Source organism: Plectrocnemia conspersa, unplaced genomic scaffold (genome assembly GCF_051122295.1).
Source record: "Plectrocnemia conspersa isolate PC_06_02 unplaced genomic scaffold, ASM5112229v1 ptg000002l, whole genome shotgun sequence".
Taxonomy (NCBI): domain Eukaryota; kingdom Metazoa; phylum Arthropoda; class Insecta; order Trichoptera; family Polycentropodidae; genus Plectrocnemia; species Plectrocnemia conspersa.
In genome coordinates, this window is record NW_028277166.1 from 4,921,001 (window position 1) to 4,933,375 (window position 12,375).

A 12,375-nucleotide genomic window follows, 5' to 3' on the forward strand; every position below is an offset into this window, starting at 1 on the left:
GTGCCCATACATATTCATATTGTTCGCCTCTATTGATAATGTCTGCTTTGTCAATGGGCGCTAATATTTTTCGACTATTATACATTATTATAACGCAATGACTATGCATTGTCTATAAAATGGTAAATTACAACTGTATTTTTGAACGGAAGTTTGACTTTGTATATGACAATTTATCATTAATAATAATTTAAAACGCCATAACATATTTCATTCAAGTTGTTAGGCCCTGTGTATGTACATATTTCAAATAAATAAATTTGCCATTATTATGTGTTTCAGTAAATGTGTTTAGTAGGTATGTAACATCTTTGATATGTTGATATAAAACGCTCCTTTGTATTCAAAGTCATATCGTATAGAGGTCGAACGAGTCAAAGTTAAAATATCTTTTCACAGTATGCGTATTATGGGTGTATACAGTATACGTGCTTGGCACTAAAATTATGCGATATTTGGCGAAATTATACGTAAACACAAACAACAACAAAAACCCCATCGCAAGAGCCACGCATGACCACCCTCAACCCCCCCAGCCAGTGCTCGTTGCATCTAAAAATATACTCGTACTCAAAATCGATAGTGGAACAGCCAACCCTCCTATACATTGCACGTTCTGTGAATGGATGGGGGCTCAGTGTGGGAGCTCAGTATTATTATTATTGTCAATAACACAGGCGTTCTTATTGAAATTTTGAAGTTATATTATAAACTGTTTTGTTGAAAACGTTAACCATGGACATCGGTTATGTATCTCGATTGGTTCCTCGCCCACAATTTTTACTTGATAAATATTACTGTTTACATTTATAATGGATTGTTTTTGTTCAAGGAGTCGATGTTTAAAAATAGTTAAATAAGTAGTGTATATTGGAATGTTTTATGCTGTAATAAAAAAATCATTAACTGTTGAAACGTCGTATTTCTGTTATCACATTCTAAAATCTTTTCCTTTTTAGGCTTTTAAGAACGGATGAAGCCGAAATGATAAAATGTTTATCTTAGATCACTCTTTGTGTGGCATGCGATCCTAATACAATGTCGGTTTTCCTACATTGTTCAAGATATTTAAAATATATACAATTTGAAACAATTTATCGGATCAGGTTAGCCGAATATTTGTAAGATATATTTTTTATAGTGATATGATAAAAACTACGTTAGTAATCGTCTCTATAAAAACCATTGACATTATGTAATAAAATTATGCTTTCTTTTCTAAAAAATCCTGTATCCTGTACAGAATACCATAAATTAAATTAACATTAAGTGCTTATTACATAAAGAAAAATATGATTTTACTAACCTGAGCATTAAACAGTGTTATTTTTATATAATCAAAGAAATGGACGGACAAACTTTTAATGACATTATATTTTTGGGACACGATAATTAGATTACCATCATTTTTTTTAAATATAAATTATAAATATATCGGCTAAGATTGATACCTACTTTTATTCGCCATATTGTTTAATAATAGAGACTATTAAAATATTCAAACAAAAGTAAAGGGGTCAATGCAATTAAAAACTGTCCTTGTAAATATCATGGCTATGTTCATTAGCCATTCTAATTCATCATATTGTTTCAAAATGGCGATTATTAGGAAAATAAATAAAATTACAACTTCGTTTAAAAAAATTAACAGAAAAAACCCTCGGTAATCAAAAATGTATTTATGTATTATATATAAAACAAATGAAAATAAAAAAGCATTTTTATAATTTTATTGTTTTTCATTGGGAAACGATAACTGTGTAGTTTTAATTAGATTGCCATCATTTTTTTTAAATAAACCTTATACAATAAATATCTCTGCTAAATTTGTTAGCCACTCTGAATCGCCATCTTGTTTAATAATAGAGAGTAAGTATAGGGGTCAATGCGTCAAATATGTTTATTATTACAAATTTAAGATATTTTTTTTTTTTAATATTTTTTTGGGGTCCTTATAGCAAATACATTGTTTACCCGATGACCTTTTTCGGTTTGTAGTTACGCCACTGGCTATATTAATTTGTTTCACTTGAAATGTCCGATTTTTACTCAGTCAAGAACAGACAGCGAATCGACCAAGACGGTCGTGTAAATAACTGGGTTGCTATTTATAACTTATTAAAAATGTTTATTTATAAATTATGTATCTTATTATGACTTTTTAGGTCATAGTAGATTATGGTGTCAACGAGAGATTTAAGAATCCTTTTCTTGTACGAGTTTAACTTGAAGCACAACGCAGCAGAAGCCATGAGAAATATTAATTTGGCTTTTGGAGAAGGTACTACTAATCAAAGAACTGTTCGACGTTGGTTCAAAAAATTTCGAACAGGTGACATTAATCTTGATAATGAACCACGAGGAAGACCTCCATCGGTTGTTAATGAAGAACAATTGGGAGACTTTGTAGAAGCTAATCCACAAACAACCGTTCGAGCCCTCGCGAAAAATTTACATGTATCTGCTGCAACTATTTCACGGCATCTGGATGCCATCGGTAGAGTGAAAAAAATAGATAAGTGGATACCGTGAGAACAGAGGAAAAAACTGCTCCATGTGAAGGTCCCACTTATTATCTCAAAATTAAACAAATTGAGATAGAAAATCAAACCTCATACTCTTTTATTATACAATTATTTATCTGCTTCTCAGTCTTTAAAAATATAAATTAGGCTTTAATTACCATTGCAGCAAATATATAACACATAACTTCAAAAAGTTATTGCTATTTATTTATTATATTAAATATAAAAAATTGGTCAATTAATATTATGAAACAAACTAATATTCAACAGCAAGTTGATCCTCCTAAAATACATTTTTTTAAGTTTTATTAAAAGAAAAAAGAAAATTAATAGAAAATGTAGATGTCAAAATATTGCTATCAAATACAATTGAGGCAACAATGTTAACTGACTGCCAAAGTCAAAAATATCGACCGGCACGCCTTTTAACTTTAAAATATTTCAGTTTCTGATACAACTATCTTTCGCAATGACCATTAAATATTTTCAGACTCAATTTCTTACAGTTGCTAGGGGTAACTTTGAATCACCATTCTTTTCCCACGGTCAGTTACAATAAGTGGGTACTAACAATATTTTTAATTATTACAATTATTGTAGACTTTTAATTACAAAAAGTCTGAACATTTTCCTTAAAACATCTATAACATTTTTTTTAATATCGTAAATAATATCAAGGACAGCGATAATTTCTATGCCTATGTGCGCCTATTTACCTAATGAACCTTAACTGTCTGCGCTTTTATAATCCTAGTTATTATAAATATAATTATGGACATATCTGGATATGCCCAGAGCCGGAGCTGAGCAGAGGCACCGGTACCAGATGTGGAGCTCACCCCGCCAACCGAGTGAGCTTTATTGATCCGTAATTGTGAGGTACCTAGCAGCGGAAGGGACTAAATTTAACTCACGACCCCTACTTGAACTGAACCACTACCCAGACGAGACAGAAGTTTACCAACATAACGACCAGCTGTGAGAAATGATAAGTCAAATTCAGCGGAGCGAATGCAAGAATTTATCTTAACCGGATAGTATACGGTTGCACTATTGACCTGGTTGAGGTCTACTAGTTTGACCGTTTGCTTCGTATCAATCTAGATTGTGTACTGCCTTACAAACACAAAGGGGTAACTGACTCTTTAATGGTTTTGGTTTCTATCGAGTCCATCTATTATATCGGTTTGTAGATTAAATCCGTATTTACAAAATACGTTTTATAAAACGTCGTAACCATACATTAAATGACAATAAAAGCACAATATACTAAGAAAATGAGGTGTAGAAGAACCCCTTTATGTTGAATATAGCAATATAATAACAGAAAATAAAAGCTTTGCCTCAAATAAAATATTCATATGTTGAATTACACGATAAAAAAATATTTTTTAGATGTGTTATTTTTTCTATTTTCTTGTTATAATACTCAAAAATATAATTTAAATTTAAGGCTAATATTAATGTATGTATACAGTTTAATAAATTTATTTTAAATATTAGCAAAACAACTAATGAGATGAATATTTATATCACTACAATATCAAAAACAATATTTTTTTGAAATATGGCATATTTTTGGTTTCAATTTTTATATATATATGTATATTATTTCACAATAAAAATCCATAATTATAATCTAGCGCCAAAAATTAATTTTTTTATGTATTGTCACAGTAAAAGTTAAATTTTACTCAATATTGCAATTTATAAAATAAAAGATAATGCATGTAATTTGTCATGTGGCAAAAAATTGTTGTACATTGTAAAAGTACAGCAAAATTGTTGTATACTTGTATAGTGTTTAGTTTGGTTTACTTACTAACAATATAATTTTAAATAAATTTAATTGCCTTTATATCTATGCCTAAATAATATTGAAAAATATAAAGTGAAAACTTATTTATTATAATATACGATACAAACTCTAATTTAAATTGTCTGTCCTTATACCAAAAGTATTACTGAATAGTTTTAGGTTTCTTATTGTATTCATAATGTTAAAAATATTTAGTATTCTATTTTAAAGACGCAATAGGCACACCAATATTTTTAAACAAAAAGTTTTCTACCTTGAAGATTAAAAACACAAGTTGAAATAAAGTGAATCTATCATTAGTTAATAGCAAGTAAATAACAATTGTGTTTATTGTGTTAGATATTTTATAAAAACAAATATAATATGTAAACAATAAACAATAATCTATTGCAAAACATTATTGATAAAGCGACTAAAATAGAATAGAATAATAATCATTAATAATCTTTTTCTGTAGATATTATTTTGTGATAACGTGTATTTTTTTTCCTAGATATTATTTATTTTTGCAGTCGCGATCAAATCAAACGCACTGGTAATATTCCACTGAAAAATAACAAGAATAGATTAGATTACAAAAGTCAAAAGTATATAGGATTAATTCATATTAATTGTATCTTGTTTTTAATGATTAAAATCATTTTTATTTTGTTGAGTCACTTAAATTTAAAGAAAAGCTTAAAAACGTACGATTGTATACTCATTACATAGAAAACATGTTAACTGTCTTTTACGTCGAAAACTATTAATAATATCTACGGAACTATGTATGTTTTTTATTCCATTTCAAGCGAATACACTGCATTACAGAATATGCGAAACCATTAATTCAAGAACATGTTAACTGCTCAATAGAGCAGTTAAATCAAATATGAGTTTTGAAAATTGTATAGTAGATTTTTTTTATGAATATAAGGAAGAGTTAAGTTTTATATGAAAATATTTATTTATGTATTTTAAAATATTTTTAATTACATAGAATATTTGTAACTTATTCAAAATTTTGAGGTTTTCATTATAATTATGAATTTTTAAGGTAAAAAATTATGCCTTTGTCAGGTGATACATTTTTTTTTTATTTTTTTAATTAAGTTTCTATAAGTTTATATTATTAAATGCTATATAGTAAAGTTATAATATATCAAGTTATAATATATATGATATGTATGTATCAAATTCTGCAAAATATGTACTTCTTTATCATGAGCATATTTCATAATCAGGTAAATATTTTTTAGAATATGTAGTATATCCATATGACACGATACTTTAACTAGAAAAATCTAGATAAGCCAAATGATAACTGCGTATTTACTATGGTGTTTTATCAGTTATTTTACCTTCTACAATCTAGTATCTGCTGTTTATTTAATATATTTTTTATCCTTACATTGACATTTTGAAACTAGTTTTTTTATAATAGCTCAACTAATGCGTACAATTCCTTTCCCCTTTTTTATAATTAATTTATGTTGCATGCTTTGAAATAGAAATGCATTTTTAGTTCTTGAGATGAATCTTGATAGCCAGTATTTTTATAGAATTCTAGTTGGGACGCTGGTGTTTATAGTTTGTTAGCTCTCACGATGTTGAAAAAAACTTGATTTGAACTAGTCCAATCGGATGAGAGTGGATCGCTGTAAATAACACATAACTAAATTTTGAACATACAAAAAATAATGATTATTAAAAGCAAATTAAATAACAAACTAATTAAATTTATTGATAATTTCAATTATATTATTGAATAAAAATAACTTATTTTTTAAATAGTAAGACTTATCAACAATATGTGATAATATGAAGGACGATTTTATTTTTAATAATATTATTTACTCTTTGAAACATGTTTTAAAAGATCGAAGGTTATCTGCCAACTTGTTTTTTTATATAACAAATATTATTTTTGGTAACGTAAATAACACATTATCAATGACCGAAAAATACACAAAAAAAATATTCTTCGTCAACAAAGCGTTTCGGATGGAAAAGTACCTTATGTTCAATTCGCACATGGTATCTGACGCATTCGCGTTATTTAGATTATAAAATATAAGTTTTACTTATTCAATTATTCGCCTGGCTTCAAAAAATATGAATAAACCATTCATATATCCACGTTATGTCGGGAATGGGATTTTATTGTTTCGGATAATCAACGAATAATACACATCAAAGCGTTTCAATTTCTGACCATTTAATAATTCATGCGGTACCCACTCTTATCCAGCGGTATCTAGCAAAAGCTTTTATCGACCCTATTCTATTTGAAGAAACAGTGTAGTAAAAATGACTTGTCTTGTGAGGATTATGAGAAGCTGGACTATCATAAAATGAAATTTTATTCTGTTTTAAGTTTTTGTATATGTTTTGTATATGTACTACTATAATATTGCTGACGTCGAAACCAGCCACGACCGAAAAGAGTTATAAAAATTGTAAATTATATTCAGGGTCATCTCGAGGTAGGGCAAAGCGGAGCGTCGTCATGGGCTGATGGGTAAAACCTGTATAAGAGTTTTTAGCCCCGCGTCAATAAAATCTTACCATATTTTGTACACTTACTCTAAACACAGAAGCAGAGAAAATCTGATAATGGATAATTAACCATTATATTACTCTATTACCTACTAATGTGCATATGAAAAAATAAATTAAAAATGCTTTACATGTTGTTACTTTTTTTGACGTATTTCAATTTATACTGTAATTAAGTATCGCATTTTTTATGTTGAATGTATTAATATTATTATTACGTACTAGATTCTCATTTATATATTCATCTTTTCAGAATACGATCACTCGTTTTTTATATTAGATTATACGATTTCAGCTTGACTCCCCCATAGAATATGAGCCCAGCCCCTAGTTATCAGACAGAATAAAGTTAACGGTTCGCTGAGTTCCCACATGGCAGTCAATATAAAACATGTAAGTATTTTCGCCGAAATACCGGATAGATATAAAAATTCTTTCCTAAGCTTCCGGACGCTCTTATTAAAAAAGAGGACATTTCTGTGAAAATCCATACGTCTGGTAACGCCAAATATTACGTTTTCAGTGATTCATATTATGTAATATATATATATATATATTAAAATTACCACTATATAATTACGTTATTATATTTTATGAATTAAAAGAAATGCGCCTGCCACCTGGCAAACCGACGTTCTCCACAATAGACGATTTTTTTGTTGTTATGTCCCAAATAAAAAAAAAATTTCCCACCGATTTCAAAATGGCGACACAAAGGTCGCCCCGGGGACACTTGTTCGACTTCTTGGGTTCGGAGGAGCAGGTGTTGCTCAATTCAGGTAGAACGTATTTTTGTAAACACGCTCATAATAGCCGCGCTGTTTTCGTAACGAAATGTTTGGAAAGCGTCGTCGTTGAAAGGCGAGAAAGAAAAAACGTAATCCACATATACGGCACGCATACACATTCAGGCCGAGAACGCCACGATGGCGTACGTGATCGGCAACGTCGCGCAGCTGGGCGGCGCGGCGGGAGGGGGAGGGAGGCGAGGGTCTATGCTGCGCGTTCCCCTCGTTGTAAACAAAAACATCTGCCGTAGTGCGCAGCTACGTAGCAGCGGCGGTTGCGACCCACACACGCTCGATGTTTACCAACAAATACGATGCGGCGTCTTTTCGCTTAGCGACCGTTTGTTTGTTGTGTTCGCACTGTTTATGCTTTCGCGTGATTATGCACCGGACTAATACATGGAAATGTATGAAATTGTTTTACAGTCTTTGCTTAGGATTGAGAACTAACACATTTACATGAAAATAGACAAATTTAAGAGAAAATACGCAGCCGAGCGCAACATTGTTTTACTCAATGATTATCAAAAACAAAATAATAGAGAAAATAATGCTTTTGTTACTGTAAAACATAAGGTGTTCAGATGTTGAAAATATCAAAGGACACTGAAAATAAAAAGGTCATTTCAGAAATTTTTGTTCATTTATGGATGCCGCGGTAGATAAAAAAATGTCACTTCGGACATTTTTGTTTAAAGGGGACAAAGGACAAATTTTTTTGAGAAGGGTGTCTGGTCACCTTAGTAAAAACAGCATATTTTGTACAATTATAACCTAATTCAGCGACCGTCTGTGTAAACACATTATATAAAATTTGAACCAGATTTTAAAAAAGATCAAAGAATACTAAAATTAAAAAGGCCATATTGGAAATTTTTGTTCAAGGAGGATAAATTGCTATGGGAGATTAAAAAATATCACGGAAATTTTTGTTCAATAAGGACGAAAAAGACAAATTGTTACGGGAAGCTAAAATATGTCATATCGAAAATTTTAAATGGTTATCTAAAGGCCATTTGGGAATTTTTTTGAGGAGAAAAAATTGCTACGGGAGCTCATAAAAAGGTCATTTCGTTAATTTTTGTTCAATAATGACAAAGGAGAACAATCCCCATCATAAGAATCGAAAGAGCACAAATTTTATGAAAATAATGTCTAACTAAGACACTAAAGGCAAAAAAGGAGTACTGTGAAGTAACTTCTGTACGATTAGAACGCATTGATTATAATAATATTATCGAATTAAAACGAGAATCGCTCTCAGAGAAATCGCGACTAGAATCTGAATTGACAATATATTTTTAATGAAACTGATGAAATATTACACGAAGAACATTTCACGGTTAAACTTCTTCGTATTTAAAAATAATTTTCAATACGTATTATTTTTAAAAACCAAGTATTGTGTTCACGTCTAGTAGAAAATGGTCTCATATTCTTTGAGAATTGGACATGAAGCGTTCAGATAAGAAGGCAATACCAGAAACTCTAAAATCGGATTGCAAATACAAAACGGTGCAAATTTAGCATGAAATACGTGATTTACCATACTTATTTTTTAAGATTAAAGAAGGTAACGCATAATTATTTATAAGGCATTTATTACCTGATCTGGTGCGCGTTGTTGTAATCATCCCATGAGTTCGTAGTCGAGTCCGCCCTTAATATTCTCAACTCTTTTGAGATGAATGTACCATTTTTAGCATGAAATATAACCTTTAACCGATTGATTATTTGGTGGGCTCTTAAAAGAGCCCGGGAGGGGTAGGAAAAGGGATGGGGCGGGGTAAAGGGTCAGCGACGGGGAATTCGGAATTGCCACACGGGACGTTGCGCAAGGTTACGGGAACAAAGGAGAACTCCGGCACTGCGAGTACTTCTTTCGCTCGGCTCGGCGTCTTTTCTTCTCTTCTCTCTTCGGCCGAGCGCGGTCCTTTCTCTTCTCTTGCGTTTTTTTACAGAAACAGACTTAACAATATACACGTTCTCGTAAAATATTAACAAATTTCTTAAACACGTACATCACAGTTGCGAATTCAGATTTTCCCCAATTTCGCATGGAGTAGCTTCGACTATGTATAATATAATTACGAATAAAGATTTGAAAATAAAAACAATGAATTTCGAAACTCATAATTGACGGAAAATCAGAATTGAGATCATATCGCATAAAATATACAATCATAATTATATATTAATCCATATATGTATATAAATCTATCTTGTTGGCAATTCGCTTTGTTTTAAATATATATATAGATATATAGAGATGCTTAATCGTAATAAATTTGAGTGATCGTTTTAAAACGTAAAATTCTCGATCGGAGTCGGTCTACCAAGTATTTTGAAAAAACTCCGATCGCTACATACATAAAAGAAGAAAAATGTTTGCATAAATGCAGAACACGAGTTATGTAAGAATTATTACAAACGTGGGGGGGGGGGGGGGCCGAATCTAGCGACCAATTCGTCGCCGTCTCTCGCGTATTACATAATTTTTCGATTGTTTTCGTCGGGAGACGGAGATTAGCGGCGGCGAATCGGGCGGAGGATTCCGCTCGCGAAAACTTATATATATATAATATACATTTTTTAATTATTGGTCTCGTTGGCCACGCATTACGATTTAAAATTTACAATATAATAAAATGCGGCTCTCGAGAGCCGCGAATCGAATCGTATCGTATCGTACAAACGATGGATTTTTAAAACGTCAAAAGATACAATCGCTCTTTTCATCGTAATAATCGACTAATAATACAATTTTGTACTGTTCGCGAAATCGAACGCGCGCTCACGCAATCACATCTCACGCATTCGCGCAATCACGCATCCACACACACAACATACATATATATAAGACTCGTGTGATGATATACGTTTCTATACAATATATCGACAATCGAATTTTTATATTGCGCATCAATATTACATCTCGCTATCACATATTTATCATAGTTGGGAAAACGTTCGCATCGCTATCGCACTTTTTAGATTCGACGATAAAACAATATAAATGAAAAAAAGAAAATGAAAAAAACAATGAACGTTTGCGACGGCCTTTACTATCGGGCCTCGGCACGTCCGATTCATTCGTTCGCGTCGATCGCGATGCGTACGCTTTGATTTTTATCTCTCTAAACAATAATAGTATAATTACAATAATAAAAATAAAAACTCTGGGCGGTTTTCCGTTTACATTCGATCGCGCAACGGAAGTTCCCGTTACAATATACTAACAACAAATAAGTCAGTTTTTTCACGATTTAGATTTCGTATTATTATTTTTAAATTTGAATAATAATAATAACGATATTATAGTTCATGCGTTCGATAAAATCGCACTTTTCGACCGCTCGCATATAATATAACATCTTTTTATAATTTTAGATTTATATATTAAGAAATGCACGGCGGCCGTCGCAGAGCGGCGCTGATTGTTTTGATTTGATTGATTGAATATTTTTTTTCAGCCCTGGCCTTCGCCCAGGGGGGTTTTATACGTTTTTTGCTGTTCAACGAAACGAGTGTATATAAAATAAAATATAGGTAATATGATAATATAATAATAAAAAAATTAGGCGAGACGATCGTACGGGTCCGATCTGCGACGGCTACGAGTTATTTGTACGTGAGACCCTGGTGCTGCTATCGAACGCGGCCATTATGATTGACTAGGCCCGGACTTCGACGACGAAGACGCAGTGGCCGGTCCAATGGCGCGGGGGCCTCGGAAGTGCGGCGGCCTCGGGCGCGTCGCCCCACTTGCTGGCCGCGAACAGAGGCGCCCTCGGAGGGACGAACCGCTGCTGCTGCCGCAGCTGCAGCGGCGGCGAATGCTGACGTTGGTTGTGAAGATGGAGCGGATGAAGGTGGTGGCGCGTCTTGCGCAGCGCGGCGGCCGCGGCGCCGTCGGCGGCTGCGACCCCTCTGGCGCGACAGTTGGTCATGGCGATACGGCGGTTATTAACTCTCTTAACTTTCGTCTCGTCTGCGCGTCTTGGCGCTCCTGCCGATCTGTCCGCCGCGCCCTCGCCGCCTGGCCCGCGCCTCCGCTCGTTCGGGTCCCTCCGTCGATGCGAAAGTTCTCATGGGGGACCGCAGACTTGCCCCGCGATCTCGCTTCGAATCGACGACGACAACGCAGCGCGTCCTATTTATACCCTCCGCTGCGGCCGAAACGCCACGATTGCCGTCTAACTTATCGATTCGCGAATAAGACGCAATTCGATGTAACGAGCGCCATAATTCAAATATTATATTTTTAAATAAGTAACATAACTTGTGTTCATTTTTTTAGCTAATATCATCATTTTTATCTTTTATATATAGAACAATTTCAATTTTATTTACTCTACAGCAATTGTTCTTCTGTTCAGGGACGACAATTCAGCTTTTTCAAGTAGGGGAAGGGAGGAAAAAATTGGCCAGTCAGTGGTTGTTTTTAATATTTCCATTTCATAATGATTCACAATATTTCTTTAAATTATATATTTCTAGCGATTTATCGCTGACTTTTTATAATAATATTACCACTTAAATTAAGTTGGAAGCAAATAAAATATATCTAAACTGTATTTTGACCAATAGGAGAACGCAAAAAACAATTATCCCTTCTCAGAAGTCAAAAATCGAAAAGAAGTGGAAGCTTGCTTAGTTTGTATTTTAGACAGGACCGGCCCGAGGAGCAGGCAGTACAGGCGAT